Consider the following 13,034-nt stretch of genomic DNA (forward strand, 5'->3'; position numbering starts at 1 on the left):
GACGTGCTTGAAGTTTGCACTGCTAAGAATTTACTGAAGCCACTGAAAATATGTTAATTTTCAGCAACATTTCTTCTAGTACACGTGCTTATAGGGTGTTTGCAAAAGATCCATTGGATATTCTTAATAGCACTGATTATGATGATAATAATAATAATAACAATAATAATAAAATCACCATTTAATTGTTTGGAAGTGGGCTTTGGCAAGACTTTTTGCAAGTACTTTTTTGTGTTCTGCCCAGCTCTGCTGATCAAGGATGCAAGCAAGTTCTGGCACGCTTTAGCACTTGGCCCAGAGTCTATTAGAATAAACTATAAAACTCCTCTTGACTTCAGGGGATGAGGAGACCATTTCCACAGTACACCAAAATCTCTCCAACAACAATAGTAGCAGTCATTCCTTTTTTCATCTGCAAGATAAAATGATCTTCTCTAAAATACTGGCTAATGGTAATGCAGCTTTTGACCTTCATCAGGGAAATTCCCATTGCTGAGTCTTGATCTCGGGTCCACATGCTCTATTTCCTTTAAGTGTGCCTAGACAGTTATTGGAAGCTATCACTCCAACGACTGCTTTGAACATGAGACAGCTGCACTCCTGCTAATAGCTCTGCCCTGTGCTGTAACTGCTGCATTTCCTTCACATATGGTTTTTCCCATACGGAATTATTATCAGCAAGAAATTTGGCGTCATTGTCTCAGGTGGTTTGCATTAGCGTGTTCAGTTTTCATTGCCATCTTCCAATCTGAATTATTTTTTGCCTGTTATCTCATGTTCTGTTGTGTTCAAAAGATTCTAACAGCAGTTGCAGGAAACCCACAATGGAATATTAGTTAATGACTAATTACTTTTTATGAAACATGTCTAAATTACTACAAAATATTTCTCCACAGTGCAACCTACTTAGGTTATAGTTCTGTGAGGATTTACATATGTGCTAATTTATGCTTGGTGGTTTGAAGTTCTGCAGTAAAAAAAATCGAACCTATCATCTTAAGTATTTCAAGAAGGGCACTGAGAAACAAAGGAACTTCAAATCATTATTATTCATCTTTTTCTTCTTCTTTAACATTAAAAGATCTGATTCCTGAGGGATCAGTTAAGTACTTGCTTAACTCCAGTTAAGTTGCTGTCAGACCTGGCCTTAGCATATGAAGTAAAGAAGCTAGAGACAGCTGGGGTGTCAGTATCAAGTCACGATACAGAATAGCACAATAAAAATAAAAATATGTCTTATAGACAGCAGAATAAAGCAGTGTTTTGTAATTACCTCTGGAACTCCGAGCTCGACAAGAAAATATGTCACATAGGTGTTTGTAGGCAGAATGTGGAAAAAAGACAGAACTCGCACGAAAAGAGTGGTGGAAACCTCCTGCAGCATCTTTCTGTCTCTTTGTCGTCAGATATGAGCATGTTATCTTCTTATAGATCTCCAGGTCACACTTAATTTGTTAAAAAGCTGATGCCAGGCGCTGCATAGTAGAAGCTATTTGCAGTATATGTAAGTCTTAATGGACCTTTAAATCCTAGGGAAGATGCTAAATCTTCTGGACTTCACTATACTGGACTTGTACAAGAATGTGTTATGTCTGAAAAGCCTTAACCCCAGCTTTACCAGCTCTTGGTTTTAGCTGTGAAACCCAGTGGCTCAGCCTAAGACACAGTGACTGAGCTAGCAGCTCTCACATGCACTCTTACCTCAGTGCCAAGCACATCCATGATGTGATGTGAAATGCTCCTGTTCTGTTTTCCTGTGTCCTACCCAGTTCAGAAGGCATAAGTGAGGGCAAGCCTCGGAGAAACAGGATCCGTAAGAGCAGGCCTGTGGACCGGAGCGGAAAGGTGTTCCCTCACATCACTGTGGACACTCAGGTACAGCAAGGCCTCCACTCTGCCTTGGGTTCACTGCCTTTTCAGGAAAAAATGCCATTTCCACTCCTTCTGAGGACACATTTCCATTTCCAGGGCAATAGAAAGAGCCTCAGGGCAACTGGCAATTCAGCTATTGATCTATTTTTCACTTCTAGGTATATAGGATATTAAAAATGGAAAAGACAGATCTCTTCTTTAAGTAGCCAAAATATGACACTTGGCAGAATATGAAAATCAAGGAGTAACATGCCCATTATTAGCTTTTCAGCAAAATTCTTCTTTTTAATCTTCTTCTCTTTTTGCTGTAATGCTTTGGAAAAGTCACTGACTCTTCCACCGGCTTCTGACTTCTGATGTTCTTTTTTGGTCAATAAAAAACCCCATCTCTCTTTTTATTAGTTTTTCAAGGCAGACCTATCACATACACAGGTCAAAATGAATGATGAAAGTTTATGCATAGACATCATATGGAAAATCTTCAATAGGCACTAGCATTGTGTGGCACTTCAAACACTGTGTTATCTGAATAACCCTATCCTGATTCCTGGCTGGAGGCAGTTCTCAGGCATCAGGGAGGTGGGAGCATGAGTATAGTAAGGGATTCCAAATTTAAAGAGTACTGTGAATCTTAAAACCATTTAACTGTCTGAAGCTATTTCATCTCCTCATATCAGCCTCTTGAATTTTGCAATTGCTTGATTTCCCCCCAATTTTAGTGAACTAAGAGATAATGAAAAGGAAAGTTTTCCCTCAGGCTGCTGCTGAGGTTATGTCTTCCCACCCCCCACTCCTCCTGAAGTGCTCATGAAGCTTATCCCGAACCATTGCAGTTTATAGCTTGATTTTGCTTTGCAATAAAATGTCAGGCTTTAGACTGCGCCTGTAAATGACAGTAGAAGCTCAGCTGTCCATTGCGCCAACCAAGAGCAGAAACCTTGGCAGCCCCTCCAGTGTCACTGGCAAGCCCAGAGTTTCTCATAATTTTTTTTGTTTTGTGGAGAGAAGCTGGAAAACATTATGTCAGTGTACCTCAAAGACTCCAAGAAGCTAAATCGACTCAAAAGGTGTAAAAAGCAAATCAGGATTTATGAGGTAACCATGTCATTTTAGCATGTATTTTTTTGATTTACAGGACTAGCAGCTGAAGTTAGACAGAGGTTGCATATGAGATTCAAACTGACTAATTTCACAGACACAGAAGAAGACACTGTTTCTAGTTTGTGGCTGGTATGTACCTGACAGGACTCTACACAGGCAGAGTCACTGTTTTCTTTGGGCAGGCGAGAAGTCCTAACACTTGCTGTTTTCCGGGGACTCGGCTCACAAAGCCACGAGCTAGTTTGCAGTGCTTGATTTCCTGGTAGTCAGTGATCGTTCCCAGAGCAAAAGTGTAGAGGAGTAAGTAATTCATAAAAACGGGGTGCAGTGTGTCTGAAGAAATCAATCAATCAATCATTCACAGACATCAGGCTAACAGCAACGGGATTTGAAGCTCCAGGCTGGTGTCGCAGGGAAGAGGAAAAGGTTTTGCTTGCAAGCTTATTGAGCTGCCTCTGCTGCTTCCAGCTCACACTGGTGACTAAGCCTGGGATTGAGCTAAAATACTGCATGCAGGCACGCTTGAGGGTTCATCTGCAGCGCGAAGGGGCAGGAGGAGGTGCGGGGGAGCATCAGGCTGGCTGTATGCCAGCCCCCGAGGCTCTCACACGCTGCGGGGGCCAGCAGCTTTCCTTGAGGGGGCACCGACAACTGTGAAGGCAGCGCTAAAGGGGGCTCTTCTTCCAGTGGTAGCAAAGTGCTGGGGCTCACTTTCCTGCTGTCCCAGTGGGGTGGTTATAAGCCACTCGCGCGCTTTGTTTCTGGTTCAGATAGCCCCTGGCATCAATGCGAGCACCCTCCAGGGCAGGATAAGCTGCTGTGCTTCCCTCCTCACGTGCATGCCAGCATGTGAGAGACAGTCAGGGTAATGAGTGGCATGGCACTTGCTGTATCTGTGGGAAAAGTCAGCTGCCCTTTCAGGGGGAGTTTCCCAGTGATTTCTTTATTTCAAATGTAAGCACTAGTGTATAAATGGAAGTGGCAGGGAGAACAAAGCTAAACATCAATGCACACTGCTGAATATAAGAGAGGGATCCGTGGAGAACACCTTTAAACCTGGAAGATTAAAACTCTTAGAATAAGGGTAATTTCATGGAGGAAAACCTACTTTACCTTCTGTTGAGAGGAGTAAAATTGCATTGCACAGCTTTCTAGTCAGTTAGGGACTAGTAGCTTTTATACACTGTACAGCCTATGGAATTGGAGAGGAAAAGGTGCTTTCTTTTTCCTCAGGTTTAGGAAAATAATTTAGAAACAAATTAACAAGAATGGGACTTCACTGACATCAATCACATCCCTCCAAAAAAGATATGTGCCAGCAGAAAGCTAGCCATATCAAAGACTGAAAGAGGTCACAAAGACATATAGCTTATATAGATTTGCAGCTGAAATATGTAATGAATCTTGTCCACAGAATCACTAGATATTATGAAACAGGTTTGAGATGCTTTTTTGGCAACTTAATTTTGAAACTTTAGGGATCTTATGAGCATTCTTTGATGACCATAATGGCTTGTTAAAGGCTTGGCTTTTTAAGGAAATGTGACTGAAATCTGTGTCCATCAGTCTCTTTGCCTGCCTCATCCTCTTGAACACGCTGGCTGATCCTACCAGAGTCAGCAAAAGGGCAAAAGATCTTGAAGTTACAAAGGTCTGACAAGTTTCACAAAAATTGGCAGTTGTAGAAAAAAAAGAAAGCCTCAGATTAATACTGTCAGTGAGGCAAAAGCTTCAGCACAAGCACAGGAGCTATCAGCATGGCCTGAACTGACCACAGTAGTTACAGAGCATACAGTTATAGCCCTGAAGTTAGGGGACATGGGAGGGAGTTGGGGGTGTGCAGAGGAGTAGCTGAGATAATTGCAGTAGGGGCAGGCAGAAAGAGGAACAGATGGAGTATGTAAATAAGTGGAAAACCAGTCATTATTAGTTCTGCTGTTACCGTAACTGGTTTCTTTTTAATGCAAATTAGAATTACCAAATAGTAACCTCCACCTCCAATAGTAACCACAAACCTCCAGGAGCTGCAGAATGAAGTGAGACAGCAGGTTTCATGACACTTGTGATAAGTATCAAGAGATCTGCTAATATTGCAGCACTAGAGTTCATTCTTACATTCCCACAGGGTCAACCAAATGCTGAGTGGTAATACTGACCTCATTAAAAGCACTTTTCATAAGCAGTCTCTATGCTTGGTGTAAGGACCTCATTAAAGAAAACACAGCTTACTAGTATGAGAGTTCATTAGAAGACAGATTTGTCAGCAAGAGCAGGCCACCTGCTTGTAATCTGTGAGCCCAAACACACCTTATCTTTTGGAGAGGAGGGGAAGGGCTAAAATGCCAGTGATGTGTAAGAGGCATCTCAGATATACACCCAAAATTGAGTTCCTGATATCCAAAATATTTAGGGAAGCATGTATTGGAATGAGAAGTATCTATTGCTTTATTTTCTAACATAGATCCTACTTCTGGAGCACATGTTGCTGCTTTGATTGAAAACTAATGTTGATACAAAATCCCACAAAGGATGTTTTTTGCACCATCTACCAATCTCACATACCTACCAAATAGTTCTGAGCAGCCTGGGAAGAGCGTCAGCTGCTTATAACACAAGGAGGATCTCTCAGACATAGTCCTTGTTTTCCAGAGTCTCGGTAGAAGTGATTTTTTTCCCAGTAATGCGTTTCATTCTTGTGAAAGGAACTGTTCTTCCAGCATGGTGCTTCTGTAGGCTTCATTGCCATAGTGCTGAGCTGCCCTTCTGCTGGACCCTGCAGAGGCAATCGAGTTCTGCAGCTGGTGCCTGGTGGCAACCATGCTTCCAGGGGACTAAAGCTCCACCAAAGGAAAAGTCTGATCTGTTGTATGAAGCCACTTAACCAGCACCTGTTTGCCCAACCTGTACTTTTAGCCATGGTTTTTGTCCTTGTGGTGCCCTCTCATCATCGCAAACGTCTGTTCCTCATCTTTGTCCCAGACTTTGACTATCTTCTTGCCATGCTCTTTAGCTTGGTCTGACCTCATCTTCTTCCATCCCACACCCTGACACACACACCAACTTCTGACTGTGTCCCTTCTTGATACTGCTGTCTGGGTACTTCTTTGTCTTCTCCAGGCCAGACATCAACTTGCTTGTACTTTGTTCCAATGTACCATAATCCTAACCTGTCTACCCTCATACTGCTTATGCCTTCCTGGTACTGAGGATCATGACTATGTCTAAAAGGTAGGGATGTCCTCTGCATGTAAGTAGAAGTGTAGCTGATCAAGCTATTACTTGCCCCATCCTTTTTTCTACTGTTCATTATTGAATTGACCATCTTCCAGGCATTATTTCTCCCTCAGCTGCCTGAGCTATGCCAATAGCCCATGCCACCTTCAGTAACAATTCAGGCTAAACTAGCTGATTTTGTACTGAAGCAGACTATAAATGTCCATACAACCTCATAATGCAGGTTGGTTACAAAGACAGGAGAAGGCCCATAATGAATAGTTGGTAGGCAGAAAAATCTGAATCCACTACAAGCTACTTCCAAGGGGATTGTATGTCTATATTGTTATATATATATTATAGATAGTCATAGAGACTAAGGCCAGATCTACAAAGTATTTTCAAGGGAAGCAAAGCTCCAACCTATCTCTTAAATCTCAACCTGTGTGGCTTCCTCTGAAACGCACAGGGAACCTGTGGTGGAGCAGGAAATTGAATTAAGCTTCCCAGGTAGCAAGTCTAAATTGCATTCTTTTTCAAAGTTGGAAGCCAAGTTAGAAAAACAATTTGCAAGTAAGCACTGCACACCAGTGGAATAGGAAAGGGAAGTTTCAGTTTATTTCAAAGTATAGAAACTTCTGTGAACTGCAGGTGTTACAAATTAACACTTTAATGGGAGCCACATGCATTGCATCCTTTATGTCTGACTCCAACTCAGGTTGAGAGATAAAATTATTTTGACATCTGAGGAGGACATAACGTTCTTTCTGAATATAGATCAGGTTGTCTGTGACATGTAAATTAAACTCATCTGAGTATTTTTTTTTAAGAAATATGATCGAAGAGGCAGAAAATTTTTCATGCTTATGTGCTATCCTGGGAGTCCAGTTCTAATTACAGAGTCTCTTTGAATGGACAATGGCAATGTTTTAATCTTGTTTTGCTGAAACACTTAAGCATGTGCTTAGGTATGGATGTATTCAGAACAGCGTATAAGTTATATCTAGACCACAATGCTTTCCCCTGTTCCTGGCTGTAATTTCCATTAATTGATTCTGCCAGCCCTGCCTAGTCTAGTTTTGGGAAGATGTTTACATATATATTCACATACCTTACCATTAGTGTACACTGTTTTTCCCCTTGTCTGCTTAAATGTGTGCCACAGACTTCCTGTACTTCTAATGAAATTTTTCTAAACTGGCTTCACATTGCTTCTATGAATTTCAATTTTTCTATTTTCCCTTTCAGTCTGTTCCTAGCTAATTTTTTCATTTAAAGAAAAATCATTCTGTACTCTGAAGTTTTGTGTTGGAGACAGCTATCCTAAGCTCTGTAAGGAAGCAGAAGGCATGTCAGGCAAATGGACCCAGACTCCACATTCTTCCAACAGGACATTCCCTTAATGGCGCTGTCACTTCTCAGACTCTACAAACCTCTGCAGTGCTATGCAATGTTCTGCCTCTGTGCACCCTCTTCTCCCTTTTGTGGCAGACTGGTTTGCTTCCCATCTTTAGCTTCTGTGTTAACATGTCTCTTCTTCTCAGTGTCAAGCTCTGTCTCATGCTGGTGAGCAGCCTGTCCCCTCATTGTCTGTCATTTGGTCCTACTCATGCTTTCTTCCGCCCTATTGCAACATTCAGTAACTGCACAGAAGTCGTGGACTCAGATGCTCACATCTGTATTTGCACAGCGTTCTCCCTTTGTCTTATCATGCACATCCCTACAGGTTCAGCATTTACATGTTATCGCTTGTCTGCACAAGCTAGTATTTGTATACACAGAAGTCACATGTAGTAAGTTCGTATTTGCCAAAGAGTTTGTATACATGCACTAATTCAGTCTCCCAAGGAACAGAGTGCAAGAAGTGGCAACATGGGACGCTTTGTTTTGAAAAGGTCTTGTAACTTTTCCATTCACAGTTTAGTGGTCCCATCCCTGGGAAAGAGTCCTTGATTCAGAATGCCATGTGTAGAGAGAAGCATCTGGTTTTGTGATACTTCATGGAGGAGAGGATGGAGCATGGGGAAATTCCAGAACCTGATGAGACAGAGATGCTTGAGTAGATGGGGACCTTCCAGGTGATCCAGAAAAAGAAATATCTGTATCCTGTTCTGAGCCTTGATGCTGTGGTTGTTTTATGAGTATTTGGCATGTAATTCTCAGAGCACTGTGATTTCTGTGACTTTCTTTTCCTTTTCCTTTCTGTCCCACTTATGGGGGAGCTACAAAAGCTCCCACAGGACATTCCAGATGTTCTGAAACATAAATGCAGAGGGATGTACAACATTCAACATTTAACAGGGATTTGTTTTGCCTTCTAATTTCTGTTTACAGAAGAAAAAAACCCTTAAAACAAGGCTGCCATGCTCATTATTCTCTGCTTTCCCTCAGGCACATGCTGTGTGGGTGGGAAAAATGAAGCCTTACAGTCTGACGCTGGCTACTTTCTTTCTCTCCCCTAGCCTGCCTCCATCCATATTTAGGGTTTTAACAGACTGAGGTGATAAATCAGGTGGAATGATCCTGCCAGCAGCTTTGCCCTGGAAATCCAGCTTGGGTGGCAAGGGGAGAGAGAGAGAGTTAATGAAGGAAGCACCAGTGATCATGAAGATTTCAATAATAGACTCCTTATTCTGTTTGGCAGAAGTGTCTTCCAGAGATGATAAAATGTGCCATTGTACACCCCTCAGCCCCTGCCAGCACATGAAAGCCATGTCAGCTATGCTTGAGCAAGGCATAAAACGCCTTCCGTTTAAAGCATCCAAGGAACCCTGGCAACTGCAGAGATAATGATTTACTCTGTCTTCCCTTTGTTCTCTTGACAGCCTAGTAAGTGCATAGCTGTGTTCATGGCATTCAGGGGAGACTGACCCACTCATGCTAAAAGGCGTAGTGGAGAACAAAAGCGGTCATGGCCTCAGTTTCTCCATGAAAGGCAGAGCTCTACTTGTGTTTGCAACAACCTCGTAATATGAAAGATCATCCTAAGGTAAGGAATATTTCTCACCAGGCATAGACAGAGATGCATATGGAACCAGAAAATGTTTAATTACCATTGGCAGGTTTAAGTCCTTTCTTTGGGCTTTCAAATAGCTTCTGAGAATGAAAACAGGAGAAGGTATGCATCAGGTTTGTATCCTATGCTCTCCTCTTCGGATGAAGAGGGCATGGACTATCTAAGGTACACACTTGTGATTTGTTTAACATTCTGCTGCTGTTGTGCATATCCTCTTCTTTCACTTTCTGTGTCTGCAAACAGGTAAGTTTGGGAGGTGAACACCACTTTATAAATGACCAAGGATAACTTCGGTGAATCTGTGGGAATGTTGCTCGCTTACAGGAGACATACTCCACAAGGAAACAGCTAGGGAAGGCCAGCAGATATCACCAGTCCTAAATACTCTTTGAACATCTTGCAGCTGAATTTTGGGACTAAAATAAGGTGGGACTTCCTTTCATTTGCCTTTCTGGCATTTAGATTTCACAAGCGTCATTTTTGTCTTCTCTTGTTTGAAAGCTAGCTAAGATTACAAGAAACCAGAATGTAAGAAAGACTTTCATAAAATCTTGTGTCCTGGTTTCAGCTGGGACAGAGTTAATTTTCTTCTTAGTAGCTGGTATAGTGCTGTGTTTTGGATTTAGTGTGAGAATACTGTTGATAACACTCTGATGTTTTAGTTGTTGCTAAGTAGCGCTTATCTTGAGTCAAGGATTTTTCAGTTTCCCATGCTCTGCCAGCAAGCAGGTGTACAAGAAGCTGGGAGGGAGCATGGCCAGGACAGCTGACCCGAACTAGCCAAAGGGATATTCCATACCATAGAACGTCATGTTCGGTACATAAACTGGGGGGAGCTGGCCAGGAGGGGTGGATCGCTGCTCGGGCATTGGTCAGCAGGTGGTGAGCAATTGCATTGTGCATCACTTGTCTTTTCTTGGGTGTTATTTCTTTTTTTTTTTGTTATATTCCCTTTCACTACTACTATTATTATTATTATTATTTTATTATTATTATTAGTTAGTAGTGTATTTTATTTTACTTTAGTTATTAAACTGTTCTTATCTCAACCCACAAGTTTTACCTTTTTTTTTCCCTCCTTCCCATCCCACTGGGAGGGGGGAGAGGGAAGTGGCTGCGTGGTGCTTGGTTGCTGGTTGGGGTTAAACCATGACATCTTGACACTGGGCAGTGCAATATTCAGCCTTAATTTCACTGTTCTGACTGGGGACAGGGCAGCTTTTATGTTAAAAACAAATAAATAACCAGATACCAGGAGAAATGTGTCTGATGATACGAGAATTAGAAGCAAGGAGCCTCAGGATAGCCATCATCTCTGAAGAATTCGATTCTTGTTCCAGTTTAGCTCAAACAAAATCAATGTGAGGATTTGTCCCAATTCCAATTAGTCCACATCATAGATCAGTACATCTGGCAAGTCCTAAAAAAATCTGAGCAGATATTTCAGGAGGCTGAGCAGCCCCTATTTCTGTTCAGTTAAATGTCAGCTGAGCATACCTGGCACTTTGCAAGAATTGGTTCCCTGGAGAAGATGAAGGCTGACTCTGACAGAGAAGTAGAGGGTAAGAATGGAGAGACACAAGCAGCTGAATCTCTTAAATGTTCCTGAGTGCCATTAAAAATAAGGGTGCCTGAGGAATGTAAATGTAAAAGACACCTAGGTCAAAACATCAAGTGTGATTTTGCAGAGGTAAAAGCCCATTTCTTAGTGCAGCATCTCTAGCTACATTATTTGGGTATAGTCCGAGACAGAAGAATTTGAAAAGTATTTACAACATCCTGAAGACATTTCAACATCCATTCATTTGGATGTTTTAGTTTTGCACTGAGGGGATGAGGGCAGAATAATTCCTGCTTGAACTTTGCTCACTGGAAAAGTAAAATCATTGCTTTTGCAAAAGAGAAAGAGAATAACTTTGAACAAATTCTGGCCAAGTTCACACCAAAGGTGCTGAACTCTTCTCTGTGAAGAAATCTCATGTAGCAGAGATCATTTTGTATTGCATGCTGATATTTCCTCCAAATTAACTTTAACTGGCATTCTGCCTCAAAAGCTGAAAAATATTAAACCTGACACTCTGCTTATTTGTTCTCGGTTCAGAATGTCTACAGCTACCTCTTCTGTGACTTCCCTGTTGCTGCTGGGTTTCCACTTAGATTGCTTATATGTCCTTTCTCACTATTCTCAAAATCTCTGCTGGTCCTCAAGTGACTCCTGCACTGTGACTCATGGGCCTCTTTCATCAGGAGGCAAACTAATGGTCTCCTTTGACACATGCTGGATGCGTTCTGCACAGCTCCAGGGTTTCTGCTGCTGCTGCTAATGAGATTTTTCTGGAGGGTTGTGAAAGATCATTAAGAAGTGGTTTCTGAAAGCCCAATATTAGTTTTTCAGTGTTTAACTGGGGGTGTCTCCTCACTGCTCAATGCTAATAATGGCAGAATGGTTGCTTTGCTGGCAGGGTGGTCAAGGATGAGCTCACTGGTGTCAACACAGAGGTCCATCTGCTAGATTGGGTGTTTTTTAACTTTTGGAGTGATGAAAAAAGGAGCAATACTTGCTGGCTTATATCAAGGTGAGTTGTGGAGCTGAGTGGTAAGTGAAAGACTTGTCAGAAGCTAATGGTATAACCTGGCTGCACCTAGAGGGAATTCCTACCTTAGTTAGGTATCCTGTCCAGTGGAGGGAACAGAGAGAATTACCAGAGAGGTGCTTCAAGAGAAATCCCTGTCCTTGAAGATGAACTGGATGGTACTAGGTGGTGGTGGGCTGGGGAAAATGGAAACTATCCTTGGGAGACAACCCTGTGAGCTACTGTTTGTGGGGTTGGTTAGGGAATGGGAAGCATGGGGAAGAGAACATCCACTCCTGAAATAGGAACTGTGGAGAGTGCTGGAAGAGCTATGGGGCAGAGGGCACATAAGAGCTTGGGGAAGAAAAAGGAAAAGCTCCCTGAAATGCTATTTGTTAGTACGGTCAGAAAGGATTCAAGAAGATTATGGATAAAAGACTTGACCAAAGGAAAAGGCGGAAGTAGTCCAGGGAGACAGAAAAATGCATGATGAAACATATGTCAGTTGCTCTAGACAACATCCTTTCCTCACAATGCAGAGCTGACAAAGACCTTAGATTTCCCAGCTCGCTACTTTGGAAGATAGCATGAACACCCTTAATTCAGGGAACTGGAAATGCTGAGATACGGGGTTTAAAGACTACTGAGCTAGCTGAAAAATTGAAGAAAGTCAGTGGATTATTGTTTCCAGGACTTCCTTTTATCTAGGAAGGAGAAAGACTGAAAGGCATCACTGATGGGGAATGCTTCATAGTTTTTGTAAGAGCACGAGAAAAGATGACCCTGATGGGGGCACTGTGTCTTTAAGAGGACTTTGGCAGGAAAAAAGTGCATTTGAGTTTAAGAGGAAGCTTAAGTTCTGACAAGCTGATCTATTAAGCTTCAAAAACAGGTACGCAGTTCACAGAGCTTTCACAGAACGGTGGCAGAACTGTCCAAAGGCTCGGTGCCGAGGGATTTCTAAATACCACATCTGAAACAAAATGGAGATGTGTACTTCTTTGTGAAGTGGAGCAGGTAAAATCACTACAGTGCTAAAATACTGGGATTGTAGATGAAAAGTACAACAAGTTTGAATTCTGCTTCACTTTACGTACAGCGATGGGCAAAAGTTGATAAAGAGAGCTGTTTTTTAAATTTCTAGGAATTAATGACATTCCTGTTAAAATACCAGATGGTGATTATCTAATAACAGGGATAAATGTATGAACGATCATACTGACAAGGGCAGGAGGCCAGAATGGTTACACATGAGGATG

Source organism: Gymnogyps californianus, chromosome 1 (genome assembly GCF_018139145.2).
Source record: "Gymnogyps californianus isolate 813 chromosome 1, ASM1813914v2, whole genome shotgun sequence".
Lineage (NCBI taxonomy): Eukaryota > Metazoa > Chordata > Aves > Accipitriformes > Cathartidae > Gymnogyps > Gymnogyps californianus.